General features: G+C 36.6%; 1 protein-coding gene and 1 pseudogene across 1 annotated transcript in view; both read right to left on the reverse strand.

The window, feature by feature from the left end:
* Positions 1–20,587, reverse strand: part of ZC3H12B (zinc finger CCCH-type containing 12B) — a 219,965-nt gene that overhangs the window by 186,029 nt on the left and 13,349 nt on the right. The window lies entirely within an intron of this gene.
* On the reverse strand, positions 17,530–17,783 carry LOC122896316 (annotated as a pseudogene).

Genomic DNA, 20,587 nt, shown 5'->3' on the forward strand with positions numbered 1-20,587 from the left:
TTCCTACAGCTCACTGGTATCTCCAATAAAGGAGTTTATGCACTCCACCAGAGCATGAATTTTGCAACTGCCACCAGAGAACACTTCTAGATTTCATGGCTCTGATGGACAGTGTGACTGATGTTAGTTTTCTCACAAGACTGTATATATTTGTATACTTTATTTTTTAAAATATTTCATTTGTTTATTTGAGAGTGAGAGTGATTAAGAGAGAGCACAAGCAGGGGAGGGGCAGAGGAAGAGGGAGAAACAGGCTCCTGGCTGAGCAGGAAATCCAATATGGGGCTCATGCCCAGGACCCCAGGATCATGACCTGAGTCAAAGGCAGAGGCTTAACTGACTGAGCCACCCAGGAATCACAATATATCTGCATACTTTTAAGGCCACCATCTGAGAGTCTGTCTCCCAATCAGCCTGAATCTAGGTGCTGATTGTGATCCTTCCCTCTGGGACACTAACAGGTTTTGACACACTCTCAACAACAGGGAGTTATGAAAAATGAAATAGGCTTCTTGAACCCCTGAAACAAATAACACATTATATATTAATAATAATTTTCAGAAATCTGCTTGAATAATTGCAAAAGTCTTAGAGAAAACCAAGAGCCAGAGCAGGGGTTAATGACAAGACCAAACTTTCAAGACTGGGAAAGAACTATTTCATCTAATACATAGACATTAACCCAGAGAGTCAAGCAAAATAAACAGAAAAATATGTTCCCAATGAAATTAGATAAAAACTCAGAAAAAATCTTAATAAAATGAAGATATGTAATTTACCTGATTAAGAGTTCAAAGTAATGCTCATATAGAAGTTTACTAAACTTGGGAATAGGATGGATTAAAACAGTAAAAAACAAAACAAAACAAAATGTTTAAAAAAGACATAGAATGTATAAGAAAGTATCAAACAGAAGTCACAAAACTGTACTAAAAAATATACTAGAGGGGTTGAATAGCAAACTAGAAACAGAATAGATCTCCATATTCAAATACCAGACAGAGAGATTCACCCAATCAAAACAAAACAAAAAATGAGCAAAAAAAAAATGATGATAGCTTAAGGGGTTTATGGGACAACCTCAAGCTGATAAACGTTTGCATTAGGGAAGTCTCAGAAAAAGGAGAGAGAGGGAAAGGAACAGAGAACATATTTGAAAAAAAAAATGTCTGAAAACTTCCCTTATCTGGTGGAGGAAACAGACATATATGTACAAGAAGCCCAGAAAGTTCCAAATAATATGAAAGAAGATCCACAACTAAGACACCTTATAATTAAAGTGTCAAAAATTAAAGACAAATAGAGCATACTAAACTCAGCAAGAGGCGTGCCTGGGGGCTCATTGGTTAAGAGTCCTACTCTCAGTTTCTGCTCGGGTCGTAATCTCAATGTGGTTAGATCAGGCCATGCACCTGTCTCCATGCTTAGTGTGGAGTCGGCTTCAGATTCTCTTCTCTCTCCCTACCCACCTCTCTCTCTCATGCAATAAAGAAATTAATTAATTAATTAATTTTAAAGAAGCAAGAGAAAACAAACAAAAAACCATATAACATATAAGGGAATCCCCATAAGAGTACAAGCAGATTTTTCAGCAGAAAATTTGTATGCCAGAAGGGAGTGATATAATATATTCAAAGTGTTAAAGAAAAAATAGACTTCAAACCAAAATACTCTATCCAGCAGGTATTGTACTAGAGAAGCAAAAGCTAAAGGAGTTAATCACCACTAAACTTGTTTTATGAGATATGTGAAAGGGGCTTCTTCAATCTGAAAAGAAAAGATGCTAAGTAGTAACAAAATATGTGTGTGTGTGTGTTTGTATGAAACTATAAATCAAACTGGTAAAGGTAGTGAATTAATCACTTACAAAGCTGGTGTAGAAATTAAAATACAAAGTAGTAAAAATAGGTGTAACTATAATAATTAGTTCAGGGATACAGATTATAAAAATGTAAAATTGGGTATTGTAGAGGGCACGGCTTGCATGGAGCACTGGGTGTGGTGAAAAAATAATGAATACTGTTTTTCTGAAAATAAATAAATTGGAAAAAATGTAAAATATGACATCAGAAACATTAAACATGGAGAGGCATAGAAATGTATGCATTTAAATGTAAGTTGTTATCAACATAAAATAGACTTACAAATGTAAGTATGTAAATGCAGGTATGTAAGTCTCATGATAACCACAAAGCAATAGTATATACACAAAAGGTAATGAAAAAGGAATTTAAGCATACCACTAAGGAAAGTCCTCAAACCAAAAAGAACAAGAAAAAAAGGAAGAAAAAAAGAAACAGAGGAAGTACAAAACAAGCAGGGAAGTTAACAAAATGACAGGAAGTACATACTTTTCAATAATTACTCTAAATATAAATGTACCAAATTCTCCTACCAAAAGACAACTAGTAGTTAAATGGACTTAAAGAAAGACCCATCTATACACTGTGTACAAGAAACACACTTCAGATGTATTCACACATACAGACTGAAAATGAAGGGATGGAAAAAGATGCTGCATGCAAATAGAAATTTTAAAAAAGCTGAAGTAGCTATACTGGTGTTCAACAAAACAGACATTAAAACAAAAATTGTAAGGAGAGACAAAGAAGGGCATTACATAAGGATGAAGGAGTCAATCCAAAAAGAAAACATACTTGTAAGCATATACGTACTCAACAAAGGAGCACTAAAATATATAAAACAAATATTAACAAACCTGAAGGAAGAGCTAGACAGCAATACAATTACAAGGGATTTTAATGTCCCACTTACAACAATAGTGAAAATTATCCAAACAAAATATAAATGAAACATTGGCTATAAGTAACCTGTTAAACCAGATGGATTTAGTATAGAACATTCCATGCCCCCCCAAAAATACAGATAGATAGATACACATTCACCTTCACAGAATACACATGGAACAGTCTGCAGGTTAGATCATTTGCTAAGCCACAAAAATGATCTTAAAAAGTTTACAATGATTAGAATCATGTTAAGTATCTTTTCCAGTCACAATGGTATAAAGCTAGAAATTAATTACAAGAGAAAAATTGGAAAATTCACAAATGTGTGGGGTTTAACAACATGCTATTGGGCAACCAAGGGTTTAATTAAAAAAAAAATTAAAGGAGAAGTTGGAAAATAATACTACCAGACAAATGAAAAAGGAAATACAACTTACCAAAACTTATGGGATGCAGCAAAAAGAAAGGAAATAATGATATATTTATCATATTTATTTACTTATTTATAGCTATTATATCACAGGATATATTTACTCTTTATGTGATAAAAATAAATAAATAAATAAATGGGTACCCAAGACACAAGGAAAAGCTCAAATAAATAATTTAAATTTACATCTTAAGGAACTAGAGAAAAGAACAAATAAAGGCCAAAGATAACAATACCAAAGATCAGAAGAGAATTAAATAAAATAGAAACTAGAAAGTCAACATAGACAATCAACAGAAGTAAGAGCTGGTTCTTTAAACATATCAACACAATAGACAAGCCTTTAGTTAGACCCACCAAGAAAAAAAGAAAGGTGATCTCAAATAAATAAAATCAGAAATAAAATAAATGATAAAACTGTTACCACAGAAACGTAAAAGCCCAGGGGCTCCTGGGTGGCTCAGTTGGTCAATCATCTGCCTTCAGCTCAGGTCATGATCCCAGAGTCCTGGGATTGAGCCTTTCACTGGACTCAATTGGTGGGGAGCCTCCTTCTCCCATTCCCTCTGATGCTCCCCCTGCTTGTGCTCTCTTGCTCTTTCTTTCTGTCATATAAATAAATAAAATCTTTAAAAAAGAGATTTTTAAAAAGCTCATAAGAGACTACTATAAACAATTATAAGAAAATATATAGGACAACCTAGGATAAATAGAAACATACAACCTTACAAGACTGAACCATAAAGAAATAGATAACCTTACCAGACCAAATACTACAAATGAAATTGAACGAGTAATCAAAAAACTCCCCAAAAAACAGATGTCCGAGACCAGATGACTTCTCAGGTGAATTCTACGATACATTTAGATAACAGTTAATACCTATTCCTTTGAAACTATTCTAAAAGATAGAAAAGGAAGGAAAACTTCCAAATTCATTCTATGATTCTACTATCACCCTGATAGAAAAAACATAAAAACACTACCAAAGAGAAAGAGACAGAGAGTGAGAAAGAGAGGAGAAAACTGTGGTGAATATCTCATCTCTCTTATGGATATAGATACAAAAATCCATAACCATAAATAAGCAAACCACATTCAACAACACATTAAAAATTATTCATCATGATCTGGGGCACCTGGGAGACTCAGTCATTAAGCATCTGCCTTTGGCTCAGGTCATGATCCCAGGGTCCTGGGATCAAGCCCCACATGGAACTCCCTGCTTCTTCCTCCCCCACTCTCCTTGCTTGTATTTCCTCTCTTTCTCTCTTTTTGTCAAATAAATAAATAAAATCTTTAAAAAAATATTCACCATGATTAAGTGGGATATATTCTAGGTACACAAGGGTATTTTGATATTTGCAAATCAACCAAAGCAATATGTACATCAACAAGAGAAAGGATAAAAATCAGATGATTATTACAGCAGATGCAGAAGAAGCTTTTGACAAAGTAAAGCATCCATTCATGATATTAACTCTCAAATAGTGACTCTACAGGGAACATACTTCAACTTAATAAAGGCCATAGATAAAAAACACACAGCTAACAGCATGTTCATCAGTGAAAAACTGAGAGCTTTTCCTCTCAGATCAAGAATAAGACAAAGAATAAGAATCAGAAGAGACCAACTTTATCCAACACTGCTGGAAGTCTTAGCCACAGCAATCAGACAAGAAAAAGGAATAAAAAACTAACGGAGGGTTTTGGAGGGGAGGGGGTCAGGAGGTTGGGTGAGCCTGGTGGTCGGTATTATGTACTGCATGGAGCACTGGGTGTGGAATCCTGGAACACTGGAAAACTGAACAGAAATTTAAAAAAATAAAATAAATTTAATTTAATTCATTTTATTTAAAAATTATTTTAATTTATTTGAAAAATTTATTAAAAATTAATTTAATTTATTTAAAAAATAAATAAATTTTTAAAAAAGATTTTATTTATTTATTTGCCAGAGACAGAGGGAGAGAGAGCGAGCAAGAACAGGCAGACAAAGAGGCAGGCAGAGGCAGAGGGAGAAGCAAGCTCCCTGTCGAGCAAGGAGCCTGATGTGGGACTCGATCCCAGGACCCTGGGATCATGACCTGAGCCGAAGGCAGCTGCTTAACCAACTGAGCCACCCAGGCGTCCCAATAAATAAAAACTTTTTAAAAAGGAAATAAAACCTCATAAAAAGCATCCAAATTGTTAAGGAAGGAATAAAATTTTCACTATTTATAGATAAAGTGATTTACAGATGAAGAAATACTTGAAGATTCCACCAAAACAAATATTTTAACTGATAAATGAATTCAGTAAGGTCACAGGGCATAAAATCAACATGCAGGTATCCTTTGCAGTTTTATGCAGTAATGAAGTAGCAAAAAGAGAAATTAAGAAAGCACTGAGATGGGTGAGACAAGATGGTGGGGAAGTAGGAGCAGACACCGTTTCAACCTGTACCCTAAAGTGAGCTGATTACCTACCAAAGAGCTCTGATCACCCATGAAATCAGCCTGAGATTAGAATTATACACTTCTGGATCTCTATGGGGGCAGAAGATGTCAGTGGACAGGTAAAGCAGAGTGGGAACATCAGACTGATATTGGAAGATAAACAAAAGGGGGAGGGAGCCACCAGAAGTGACACATTGGAAAGTAATACCCCAATAAGAAAGTGCCCTGTGACTGGGGACTAGCATTAACATGGAGTCTGGTTTAAAGTACTCCAAAAGAACAAAGGATCATGGGGGGAAATTCTGGGAATCAGGGCGGTTAGAGACAGGGGCTTAAGTTCCCCAACCTAGGACAGCCACCACTGGTGCTGAGCCAGAGTGCAGCAAAGAAAACAGGTCTTGGTCCCTGAGCTGCCAGCACACCTGAGAGCCTCTGGGTGGCAGGTCCCGTAAGGGTGAGGGGGCCTTGGCAGCCAGCAGAACCACAGCCTTTAGCACTCTCCATGCACGTGCCATGCTACCAGAGTCTGAGTCGTGCCTCACACCCTCCCCTGAGAGAGGTGTGTGCAGGCGCCAATCGGTGCTCTCTCAGACCCTGGAGAGTCTGAGTACTCCGAGCCCAGGGCACTGGAAAAACCTCAGTGTGCTATTGCTGCTTGGGACCTCTCTGGTGGTCTGGAGCTGCCCAAACAGCCACAGCTATCGTGGTTTTGGGTACAAGGAGGAGTTCCTGTGACTCCAGAGCATGACTGGGAATGTGCTCTGCCAGCAGAAGAGGGGGAATTTATGTGCTCTGGAGCACCTTGAGGGGAACAGACTGAGGCTTCTCTTTGAGAGGGAGGTCTGGGTGCAGTTTGCTTTCCTCTAAACTTCCAAAAATGATCAAAAGCTGCCAAGGGGAGAGAAAAAAAATGAACAAACAAACAAAAATACCCCTAGAGAACAAAAGCCTGAAAAACCTGATTCCTCAGAGCCCACCTGCTTGATGGGGGTAGGAGGACTTAACTCAGGGAAAACTGCCTGAAAACCCACTTGGCAGACCCCTCCCCCAGAAAGCCAACCAAAACAAACAAACAAACAAACACACAAGACAAGAGAACAACCACCACTACTTCATAGATACTTTTATTTTTAAGTTGTTCCCACTATTCTGGTTCTTTTTTAAAATAATTTTTAACCTATTTACCATCACAGTGAGATGTCCAGTACATCAAATTCCATAATAATCTTTTAACCTGAATTTTTTGATACATATACCTGTTTTTCTTTTGCTTTTCTATTTTTTAAATTTTTTAATTTAATTTAATTTAATTTTAGTTTTTTTAAAATATTCATACAGAGTTAAGCTTTAAGGTAATCCCCTTTCCTCAATCAATGCTACCCCTATAGATAAACCAGTTTTTAATCCCCCTTTATCTTAGGAAAGTTCAGTCCTTTAACAAAGATATCAAGATACATCCAGGAAGAATCAAAATAACCTTCCTCGCCCACAAGAGAATTTATAACCACTCTCCCATCCTTTTCTTCTGCCAGTGTTTCTGTGTATTTGTTTTTGTCCTGGTAGTATATAAATCTTATACTAGGGTTCTTCTTGATGAGGTTCTTTTTTGTTTGTTTGTTTTTACTTGATTATTTATTTTTCTCTTGTCATCTACTTTTGCCAGTTTTTTGTTTGTCTGTTTTTGTTTGTATACTTCATTAATCTTACTTTGGGTCCCATTTGGGCTGGGCCTTCTCTTTTATTTTATCTTTCTTCCCTCCCCCTTTTCTTTTTCTTTTTTCTTTCTTTTGGGTGGGGACCCTTGATTGCACAGAAGCGTTCCAGGTTGCACCTTGCCTGCACCAGAGTCGATATATTCATCTAAACATACTTTCAGTCAACTCTCACCAAAATGACTAGGCGGAGGAATGCCCAACAGAAGAAAAATTCAGAGACTGTGCCTGCTGCAACAGAGCTATTATGTATGGACATAGACAATATGTTGGAAAGGGAATTCAGGCTAACAATTATCCAGGCAAGAGCTAGGTTGGAAAAAGCCATGGGTGACAAAATAGAATTTATTAGGGCAGATGTGAAAGCCACCAGGGATGATGTTCACAATGTTCTCAATAAGTTCCAGTCTAATCTAAATTCTCTAAAAGCTAGGGTAACAGAGGCAGAAGATAGAATTAGTGATCTGGAGAACAAACAGGTAGAGAAGAATGATCAGGAAGAAGCCTGGAACAAAGAGCTTAGAAGCCACGAAAACAGAATTAGGGAAATAAATGATGCCATGAAACATTTCAATGGCAGAATTATTGAAATCCGAGGGGAAGGAGAAACAAAGAAGACTAGAAGATATAGTTGAACAAATTCTCCATGAAAATTTTCTCAATCTGGCGAATGGAACCAGCGTTCATATACTAGAGGCATAAAGGTTTCTCCCCAAATTCAAAGAATCTAGAAAGACCTCAAGACACCTGATAGTGAAAATGGTGAATCTAAATTGTAGACAGGAGCTCTTGAAAGCTTCTAGGGCAAAGAAATTCCTTATGTACAGAGGAAAGCCCATCAGAATAATATCAGACCTGTCCACAGAAACCTGGCAAGCCAGAAACAGCTGGCAAGATATATTCAGGGCACAAAATGAGAAGAACATGCAGCCAAGAATACTTTATCCAGCAAGACTGACATTCAAAATGGATGGAGAGAAAAAGAGCTTCCAAGACCAGCAAGGTTTAAAAGAGTATGCGACCACCAAGCTGACACTGCAGGAAATATTAAGGGGGAGTTCTATAAAAGAGGAAAAATCCTAAGAATATCATTGAACAGAAGTATATGGAGACAATCTATAGAAACAAAGACTTCACAGGTTACACGATGTCAATAAAAACATATCTCTCAATAATCACTCTCAATGTGAATGGCCTAAATGCACCCATAAAATGGCATATGGCTGAAGATTGGATAAAATGACAGAACCCATCCATATGTTGTCTACAAGAGATCCGTTTTGAACCTAAGGATGCACCCAGACAGAAAGTGAAGGGATGGAGAAACATCATTCATGCCAATGGACCTCAAAAGAAGGCTGGGGTAGTGATTCAGACAACAAAGAGAAATAAAAAGTATCCAAATGGCAATGAAGAAGTCAAAGTCTCTTTGAAGATGACATGATACTACATATGGAAAACCCAGAAGACTCCATCCCCAAACTACTAGAACTCATACAGCCGTACACAAAGATAAACTGAAATGGATAAAAGATCTCAACGTGAAACAGGAATCCATCAGAAATCCTAGAGGAGAACATAGGCAGTAACCACTTCAATATCAGCCACAGCAACTTCTTTCAAGATATGTCTCCAAAGGCAAAGGAAACAAAAGCGAAAATGAACTTTTGGGACTTCATCAAATTCAAAAGCTTCTGCACAGCAAAGGAAACAGTCAACGAAACATAGAGGCAACCCAGGAATGGGAGAAGATACTTGCAAATGACAGTACAGACAAAAGGCTGATGTCCAGGATCTATAAAGAAATTCTCAAACTCAACACACACAAAACAGATAATCATGTCAAGAAATGGGCAGAAAACGTGAACAGATGCTTCTCCAATGAAAACATACAAAAGTCTGTCATACACAAGAAAAAATGTTCATCATCACTAGCCATCAGGGAGATTCAAATGAAAACCACATTAAGATACCACCTTACACCTGTTAGAATGGCCAAAATTAGCAAGACAGGAAACAACGTGTGTTGGAGAAGATGTGGAGAAAGGAGAACCCTCTTACACTGTTGGTGGGAATGCAAGTTGGTGCAGCCACTTTGGAGAACAGTGTGGAGATTCCTTAAGAAATTAAAAATAGATTAAGAGTCACTTATGGTTTGTCTCCCTCCCTATCCCATCTTGTTTCATGGATTCTTCTCCTACCCACTTAAGCCCCCATGTTGCATCACCACTCCCTCATATCAGGGAGATCATATGATAGTTGTCTTTCTCCGCTGGACTTACTTCGCTAAGCATGATACGCTCTAGTTCCATCCATAGAGCTTCCCTACGACTCTGCAATTGCACTACTGGGTATTTACCAAAAAGATACAGATGTAATGAAAAGAAGGGCCATCTGTACCCCGATGTTTATAACAGCAATGGCTATGGTCGCCAAATTGTGGAAAGAACCAAGATGCCCTTCAACAAATGGATAAGGAAGATGTGGTGCATATACACTATGGAGTATAATGCCTCCATCAGAAAGTGGGATACCCAGCTATTGTGTCAACGTGGAAGGGACTGTAAGCAATTATGCTGAGTGAAATAAGTCAAGCAGAGAGTCAATTATAATATGGTTTCACTTATTTATGGAGCATAAGAAATAACACGGAGGACATGGGGAGATGGAGAGGAGAAGAGAGTTGAGGGAAATTGGAGAGGGAGATGAACAATGAGAGACTCTGGACTCTGAAAACAATCTGAAAGTTTTGAAGTGGTGGGGGGTGGGAGGTTGGGTGAGCCTGGTGGTGAGTATAATGGAGGGTATGTATTGCATGGAGCACTGGGTGTGGTGCATAAACAATGAATTCTGTTACACCGAAAAGTAATTTTAAAAATTAAATTTAATTTAATTAAGTTTAAAAAATAAAGCATTGACAATTACAATTGAAGAAAAATAAAATATATAAAAATAATTTAACCAAGGAGGTGAATGGCATGTGCTTGGAAAACTATACAATATTAATGAAAAAACTGAGGATGACATTAACAAAAGGAAAGATATTCTATGCTCATGAATTGGAAAAATTAATATTGTTAAAACGTCCACACTAGCCAAAGCAATCTTCAGATATAATATAACCCCTATCAAAATACCAAAGGCATTTTTCACAAAACAATCCTAAAGTGTGTATAAAACCATAAAAGACCCCAAATAGCCAAATAAATCTTGGAAAAGAACAACAAAGCTGGAGGTATCACAATCCCAGATTTCAAGGTATACTACAAAGCTGTGCTAATGAAAACACTATGGTTACTGACACAAAAAAGACACATGGGTCAATGGAACAGAGTAGAGAGTCCAGAAAGAAACTCATATTTTTATGGTCAATTAATGTACATCAAAAGAGGCAAATATACAATGGGAGAAAAGGGAGTCTCTTCACCAAATGGAATTGAGAAACTGGACAGCTACATGCAACAGAAATGGACTGGACCACTTTGTTACATCATACACAAAATAAAATTCAGAATGAAATAAGGACCTAAATGTGAGATCTGAAGCCATAAAATTCCTATAAGAAAACAGGCAATAATTTCTTTGACATTGGTCACAGACACATTTTTCTAGGCATGTCTCTTCTGGCAAAGGAAATGAAAGCTAAATTAAACTATTGGGACTGCAACCAAATTAAAATGCTTTTGCACAGAGAAGGAAGCCACCAAAAAAAAAGACAACCTACTGAATTGGAGAAGATATTTGCAAATGTTATACTTAATAAGGAGTTTATACTGAAAATATATAAAAAATGTATACAACTCAAATTTGAGAAAACAAATAATTCAATTTAAAAATGGGTAAAGGAAGACATGAAGATGGTCAACAGATACATGAAGAGATGTTCAATATCACTCATCATCAGGAAAATGCAAATTAAAACCATAATGATATACCATTTTACACCTATCATAATTGTAAGAATTTTTAAAAGACAAGAAATAATGTGTTGACAAGGATGCAGAGAAAAAGGAAACCTCATGCACTGTTGGTGGGAATGGAAATTGGTGCAGACACTGTGGAAAACAGTATGGGCATTTCTAAAAAAATACCATGAAGAGACTATGGACTCTGAAAAACAATCTGAGGTGTCTGAAGTGGTGGGGGGGTGGGAGGTTGGGGTACCAGGTGGTGGGTATTATAGAGGGCACGGCTTGCATGGAGCACTGGGTGTGGTGAAAAAATAATGAATAATGTTTTTCTGAAAATAAACAAATTGGAAAAAAAATCTTGAAAAAAAATAAATATAGAATTGCCATATGATCCAGTAGTTCCACTACTGGGCGTTTACCCAGAGGAAACCAACACACTAATTAGAAGAGATATGCACAGCTATGTTTGTTAAAGCCTTTTTTTTTTTACAATAACCAAGATATGGGAGCAAGCCAAGTGTCCACTGATGGACAAAAGGATAAAGAAGATGAAGGAAAAAAAAAAAAAGAAAAGATGAACGAAGATCACACACACACACACACACACACACACATTCAGAAATATCACTCAGCCTTAAAATGAGTGAAATTTTGTCATTTGCGACAACATGGATAGACTTACAGTGTATGATGCTAAGTGAAATAAGCCAGAGAAAGACAAATACCATATGATTTTGCTAATATGTGGATTTAGGAAACAAAACAGAACAAAAATCAAAAGGAAAAAAAAATCAAGAAACAGATTCTTAATTATAATGAACAAACTGATGGTTACCAGAGAGGAGAGGGAGTAGGAGGATGGGTTAAATAGGTGATAGGATAAGAAGTACATTTGTCCTGAAATTAATGTAACACTGTATATTAGCTAAGTGGAATTAAAATAACACGTTAAAAATTTTAAAAAAACCCTACACTGTGTATAAAAAATGAAAATAACCAGTGTTGGTGAGGATATGGAAAAACATTGCTGGTGGAAATGCAAAACCATTCACTCACTCTAGGAAAGTTTGGCAATTCCTCAAATAACTGAACATAGAACTACCATATGACCTCACTAGCCAAAAGATGGCCACCGCCAAAATGTTCATCAAGGGATGAATGGATAAGGAAACGATTATTATTCAGCCATAAAAAAAATGAAGTACTGTTACATACATAATACAATGTGGATGAATCTCAAAACATTATGCTAAGTGAAATAAGTCAAATACATTGTATGATTCTATGCATATGAAACACTTGGGTTATACCTGAAATATGTAGTATAGATAAAGCAAAGAATCTACTTCATAAGTTAGGTGTTTTACCTTGGAAGGATGGGAATATTTTCCAGCTAGAGTTGTTCCAGTTCCAGCTAGAGTTCCAAAATTTTGAGTTTACTAAATGACATTGAATTACTCAACTTTAAAATGGTTACTATTATGTTATGTGAATTTCACCTCAATAAATTATTTTTATGAATTGTATATGTAATAATGTTTACTGTAGAAAAATTGGAAAACAGAGAAGCATATTGGGGCACCTGGGTGGTTCAAGTGGTTGAGTGTCTGCCTTCAGCTGGGGTCGTGACCACAGAGTCCTGGGATCAAGCCCTGCATTGGGCTCCCTGCTTACTGGGAGCCTGCTTCTCACTCTGCTCTCTGCTTGTGCTCTCTCTAGCTATCTCTGTCACTACCTGTCTCTCTCTCTCAAATAAATAAAATCTTTAAAAGAAAGAAGAAAAGAAATGTTACTTGTATTTTTTTTATCTAAAGATGATTACTTTTGATGTTTTGATTAGCGATCATTATAATATTGTTTCCTTGGAAAGTATATATATTTTTTAATTTAAATTCAATTATCCAACATATAATACATCACCAGTCTCAGATATAGTTTTAAATAATACATCAGTTACATAAAACACCCAGTGATCATCACATCACATGCTCTCCTTAATTTCCATCACCCAATTATCCCATCTTCCCACCCACTTTCCCTCCAGAAACCCTCAGTTTGTTTCCTATAGCTAAGAATCTTTTATGGTTTTTCTCTCTCTCTGATTTCTTGTCATTCTGTTTTCCCTCCCTTCCCCTATGATCCTCTGTGCTATTTGTTATATTCCACATGAGCAAAATCATCTGATAATTGTCTTTCTCAGATTGACATATTTCACTTAGTATAATACCCTCCACTTCCACCCATGTTGATGTAGATGGTAGCTATTCAACTTTTCTTTCTTTTTTTTAGGCCTTCCAGAAATTTCTTGGATTTTTTAAAATTTATTTTCAGCATAACAGTATTCATTGTTTTTGCACCACACCCAGTGCTCTATGCAATCCGTGCCTTCTCCAATACCCACCACCTGGTTCCCCCAACCTCCCACCCCCGCCCCTTCAAAACCCTCAGATTGTTTTTCAGAGTCCATAGTCTCTCATGGTTCACCTCCCCTTCCAATTTCCCTCAACTCCCTTCTCCTCTCTAACTCCCCTTGTCCTCCATGATATTTGTTATGCTCCACAAATAAGTGAAACCATATGATAATTGACTCTCTCTGCTTGACTTATTTCACTCAGCATAATCTCTTCCAGTCCCGTCCATGTTTCTACAAAAGTTGGGTATTCATCCTTTCTGATGGAGGCACAATACTCCCATTGTATATATAAGCCACATCTTCTTTATTCATTTATCTGCCAAATGACATCTTGGTTCCTTCCACTATTTGGCTATTGTGGACATTGCTGCTATGAACATTGGGGTGCAGTTGCCCCTTCATTTCACTTTATTTGGGGTAAATACCCAGTAGTGCAATTGCTGGATCATAAGGTAACTCAATTTTTTTAACTTCTTGAGGAACCTCCATACTGTTTTCCAGAGTGGCTGTATCAGGTTGCATTCCCAACAGTGTAGAGGGGTTGCCCTTTCTCCACATCTTCACCAATATTTGTTTTTTCCTGTCTTGTTATTTTTTGCCATTTTAACTGGTAAAATGTGGTATCTTGTGGTTTTCATTTCTAGTTCTCTGATGAATCCCACCTGATCATGGTGGATAATCTTTTTAATGTGCTGTTGGATCCTGTTGGCTAGGATCTTGTTGAGAATCTTAGCATCCATATTCATCAGTGATATTGGTCTGAAATTCTCCTTTTTGGTAGGGTCCTTGCCTGGTTTGGGGATCAGGATAATGCTGGCTTCATAGAAAGTGTCTGGAAGTTTTCCTTCTGCTTCAATTTTTTGAAACAGCTTCAGGAGAATAGGTGTTATTTCTTCTTTGAAGGTTTGGTAGAATTCCCCAGGGAATCCGTCAGGTCCTGGGCTCTTGTTTTTTGGGAGGTTTTTGATCACTGCTTCAATCTCGTTATTAGATATCGGTGTATTTAGGTTGTCGATTTCTTCTTGGCTCATTGTTGGTAGTTTATATTTTTCCAGGAATGCATCCATTGCATCTAGGTTGCTAAGCTTATTGGCATATAACTGTTCGTAATAACTTCTGATGATTGTTTCTACTTCCTTGGTGTTCATTGTGATCTCTCCCTTTTCAGTCATAATTTTATGAATTTGGGCTTTCTCTCTTTTTTTTTTTTGGATTAATGTGGCCAATGGCTTATCGATCTTATTGATTCTTTCAAAAAACCAGCTTCTAGTTTCATTGATACGTTCTACTGTATCTCTGGTTTCTCCCTCATTGATCTCAGCTCTAATCTTGATGATTTCCCTTCTTATGTGTGGAGTTGGTTTGATTTGTTGTTGATTCTCCAGTTCTTTAAGGTGTAGAGACAGCTGTTGTGTTCTAGAATTTTTAATTTTTTTGAGGGAGGCTCTCTAATGGCTAGTGATGTTGAGCATTTTTCATGTGTCTGTTGGCCATTTGTATGTCATCTTTGAAGAAATATCTGTTCATGTTTTCTGCCTATTTCTTTACTGGATTCTTTGTTTTTTGGGTGTTGAGTTTGAGAAGTTCTTTGTAGATCGTGGATACTAGGACATTACCTGATATGTCATTTGCAAATATATTCTCCCATTCCATAGGTTGCCTTTTAATTTTGTTGCCTGTTTCCTTTGTTGTGTAGATTTTTATCTTGATGAAGTCCTACTAGTTCATTTTTTCTTTAGTTTTTTGTGCCTTTAGAGATGTGTCTTGCAAGAAGTGGCTGCAGCCAAGATCAGAGAAGTTGCTTCTTGTGTTATCCTCTGGGATTTTAATGGATTTCTGTCTCCTATTTAGGTCTTTTATCAATTTTGAATTTATCTTTGTATATAGTGTAAGAGAATGGTCCAGTTTCATACTTCAGAATGCGGCTGTCTTATTTTCCCAGCACCATTTATTGAAGAGACTGTCTTTTTTCCCATTGGATATTCTTTCCTGCTTTTTTGAAGATTATTTGACCATAGAGTTAAGGGTCCATTCCTGGACTCTCTATTCTGTTCCATTAATTTATGTCTCTGTTTTTGTGGCAGTACCATGCTGTCTTGATGATCACAGCTTGAAGTCAGGCATTGTGATGTCCCCAGCTTTGGTGGGAAATTATGTTTAGAGTTACAGAAAGATAACATAACCCTTAGAATTAAGTCATATATAGTGAGGACTGCCTTGTAATAATTACCTATTATAAAGTCTAACCTTATTCAAGTTAGTGGCATGACCTTCCCTGATATAAAGTAACATCTAGGTAGAGATTCACATCCAGAATAAGTGAGCCAAAAGATAATGCTTTTCTCCCCCACCCACTTTTTTTTTTTTTTTTGTACGTTCAGTTAAAACATCTTCCCAGAAGAATTAGTGTTTTATATTTAGGAATGCAAAGAACATTGACTCTGCTTTTAGGAGCATAATTCAGAAACAATAAGCAAAATTGAGAAAATTGCCTTCTCATCTTCCAGTTGCCAGAATAAGAGTTTGAAATTGCCCTATGACCCAGCAATTGCACTACTGGGTATTTACCCTAAAGATACAAAAGTAGTGATCCAAAGGGGCACGTGCACCCGAATGTTTATAGCAGCAATGTCCACAATAGCCAAACTATGGAAAGAACCTAGATGTCCATCAACAGATGAATGGATCAAGAAGATGTGGTATATATACACAATGGAATACTATGCAGCCATCAAAAGAAACGAAATCTTGCCATTTGCAACAACATGGATGGAACTAGAGAGTATCATGCTTAGCGAAATAAGTCCAGCGGAGAAAGACAACTATCATATGATCTCCCTGATATGAGGAAGTGGTGATGCAACATGGGGGCTTAAGTGGGTAGGAGAAGAATCCATGAAACAAGATGGGATAGGGAGGGAGACAAACCATAAGTGACTCTTAATCTCATGAAACAAACTGTGGGCTGCTGGGGGGAGGGGGGTTGGGAGAAGGGGGGTAGGGTTATGGACATTGGGGAGGGTATGTGCTTTTGGGTAAATTGGAAGGGTAGGTGAACCATGAGAGACTATGGACTCTGAAAAACAATCTGAGGGGTTTGAAGTGGTGGGGTGTGGGAGGTTGGGGTACCAGGTGGTGGGTATTATAGAGGGCATGGCTTGCATGGAGCACTAGGTGTGGTGAAAAAATAATGAATACTGTTTTTCTGAAAATAAATAAAGTGGAAAAAAAGAGAAAAAAGAGTTTGCATTTAAATAAACATAACACTTTTTTCCAATTTATTTATTTTCAAAAATAAAAAAAATAAAAAAATAAATAAATAAACATAACACTTTTATTTCAATCAACATATTAAAAGCTCTAAAAGTTAATGAAAAGATTAATTCAAGTAAATTTATAAGAATAATGAAAAATCTGTGGCACTATTGTCTAAGATTAACAGAATTTGAGAGATAAATAACTATATAAGGTACAGATTAAGTTCTGTTAGGAGACACCAGACCATTTTCTGCTCCAGATTCCTTTTTAACAAGCATCAGTTGGGGAGGTTAGATCAGATGAACTTTGAGAGCCCTCTTTTCCCTGAGATTTTAGTCCATCCTTAAAACCATATCTTCACTGTCAGCTCTATGTAAACACATCAATCACATGCACTTACACTTTCACACTTTAGTGAGTAGTAAGAACAGTTTACATTGTTTAATGCTTTTTTTTGCCCATAATTTAAATGTTATTGAAAAACTGACACTAAATATAGGAGATCATTGTTGTATACCTTACAAAATTAATTACATTATCTTGGTAGATTAACTGGAATTATGGAACTGATAAGGCTTTCTGCCATATAACACAAATTTAGGAGGTCGTGTAGATCATTAGTGTTGCTTTCTCCTAAATGGACATCCTTCTGTGAGTCTAACCTTTCCTCCTATTGGCTGGCACAACATTTTTGAACAGCCTACACAAAGAAACACAATTATGGCTGAAAACTAGTAATTTTATAGCGACCTGGACATTTTATGTTCATAAAATAGGAGTCTGGGCTTTGAGCTTGCCAATTCTTTTTATGTTTCTTTCTTTTTTCTTCTTCTTCCAAGGACAAGTGTAGTAAATCTTTATCCAAAGGCATGTCAATCCTTTCACAAGCCCAACCAGTACTTGATTGCTTTTTAATTTATTAAAAGATTTTACATATATCACTTTATTCAACTATAGCAATGATACAGAGGGGAAAGGGATAGCATCATCTCTGTTTTACAAATGAAGAATTGGATTCAGAGACAGGCTTATTCATTCCCTTTTAAAATCTAATTAGTCAAACTACAAGACCTATCTGAGGAACCAGATCATTCATGAGAAAAACATGGACTTATTCAGATAAAATTTGAATTCAAAACACTTTTCTCTGAATTCCTATTGCACTTAAAGTATATTATATGCATTTACTACTCTGAATTCCTATTACACTAAAAGTATGTTATATGCATTTTACTACTAAAGTATGTTACATGCATTTTACAACACAGCCCTCTGTGTTGTATAAATAAATACATAGATTTTAACCATCAAAATCCAAAAAATGAATTTGAGTCCTGACCTAGCCATAACCCAGCTGTGTGACTTTGGGCAAGACACCTAAGTTCTCTGAACCTGAGTTCCCCTATCTGTGAAATGTGAATAACATTCCCTGCCTCACAAGCTAGTTTTCCTTGTCAAATAAGATAGTAGTTGAAGTTATCTCTCCATGTTCCCCATCAGGCTGTAATCCCCAGGAGGTCATTGCCCATATCTTTAACTGTTGTTGCCTCTCAACAGAGTTGTACCCATAGTAAATATCTGATACCTACTTTTCCATGGAGTGGAAAGTGTTGGAATGCATGTTTTTGTGACAGTAGGCTTCTTTTTTTTTATTCAAGATTTTATTTATTTATTTGACAGAGAGAGAGAGATCACAAGTAGGCAGAGAGGCAGGCAGAGAGAGAGGAGGAAGCAGGCTCCCTGTTGAGCAGAGAGCCTGATGCGGGACTCGATCCCAGGACCCTGAGATCATGACCTGAACCGAAGGCAGCGGCTTAACCCACTGAGCCGCCCAGGTGCCCTAGGCTGCTTCTTCTTTTTTTTTTTTTTCCAATTTATTTATTTTCAGAAAAACAGTATTCATTATTTTTTTTAAATTTTTTCCCAATTTATTTATTTTCAGAAAAACAGTATTCATTATTTTTTCACCACACCCAGTGCTCCATGCAAGCCGTGCCCTCTATAATACCCACCACCTGGTACCCCAACCTCCCACCCCCCACCACTTCAAACCCCTCAGACCGTTTTTCAGAGTCCATAGTCTCTCATGGTTCATCTCCCCCTCCAATTTACCCAAATTCCCTACTCCTAGGCTTCTTCTTAATGCTCATTGTCCAAGCCTTTGAATCTAATATACCTAAATCTCTTTTGCAGGATCTGATTAAAACTTAACATGAAAACTAGCAAATTAAGTGCTTGTAAATAGCAATTCACAAACCATTTATTTATAAGAGAAATTGAGGTTTTTTATTTTAGTTCTTAAATGCCCCATTTTCTGTAATCATCATTAATAACAATTTTAGACATGAACTCTCCGTTGGTGGTTTTTGCTGTTGCTGTGAAACTTATAATAAGCAGCCACTGCATTCATTGACAGAGATAACTCCCCTTAAGACCCTTAAGGCCTGCAGTATATTTATTGGGGAGGTAGAGAAAGAAACATAGGAAAAGAAAAGGAGGGAGTACAGAAGTTGCTGCAAAAGTCTATACCAGCACAGTAAATGTGATACATAATCCCTATCTTCTTATATACCATCACTTATTTCCTGATATTTTTTGAATGTATGAGGGATATGCCTAAATATTATGCTTATGTAGTCAGTTTCTTCCAATGATCTTAATGTGTTACAAATACTATTTCGTTAATCTTTCATAATCCAAAGGGCTATGAAAGAAGCATTTATATTCTATTTGTGCAATTGCTTGAATATGGTTAGCAGTATCAGTCTCAAATATGAAGTAATTTTAAGTTTGTATTTACATTGAGTTAGTTAACATACAATGTAATATTAATTTCAGGTATACAATGCAGTGATTGAAAACATCCACTTAAAACCCAATGATCGTTATAACAAATGCACTCCTTAATCACCATCATAACCCATCCGCTCACCCACCTCCTCTGATAATCAACAGTTTGTTCTCTACAATTAAAGAGTACTTCTTAGTTGACTTATTCTTTTTTTTGATTTGCTCCTTTGTTTTGTTTCTTAAATTCCAAATATAAGTGAATTCATATGATATTTGTTTTTCTCTCACTAATTTCCCTCATAACAAATATTCATTTTACGTTCATCAGTCAATGCACACTTGGGTAGTACATAGTTTCACTATTATAGATAAAGCTGCTATAAACATTGGGGTGCATGTATCCTTTTGAATTAATATTTTTGTGTGCTTTGGATAAAACCTAGTACTGCAATTGCTGGATCATAGGATGGTTCTATTTTTAACTTTTGAGGAAACTCTGTATTGTTTTCCAGAATGGCTGAACCAGTTTGCACTCCCACCAACAGTGTAAGAGGGTTCCCCTTTCTCTGCATACTCAACAATACCTATTTTTTCTTGTGTTGTTAATTTTAGCCATTCATACAGGTGTGAGGTGATATCTCATTGTAGTTTTGATTTGTATTTCCGTGATGATGAGTTATATTGGCCATATTTTCATGTGTCTATTGGCTATCTGGATGTCTTTTTTTATGTTCAGTTAGCCAGCATAGTTTTTTTGCTGTAGTGTTCATAAAGTATTCTTTGGAAAATTGTCTTTCCATGTCTTCTGTCTGGTTATAAATTGGCATATTCATTTTTTGGGTGTTGGGTTTTATAAGTCTTTATATATTTTGGATCCTAACCCTT

Source organism: Neovison vison, chromosome X (genome assembly GCF_020171115.1).
Source record: "Neovison vison isolate M4711 chromosome X, ASM_NN_V1, whole genome shotgun sequence".
Lineage (NCBI taxonomy): Eukaryota > Metazoa > Chordata > Mammalia > Carnivora > Mustelidae > Neogale > Neogale vison.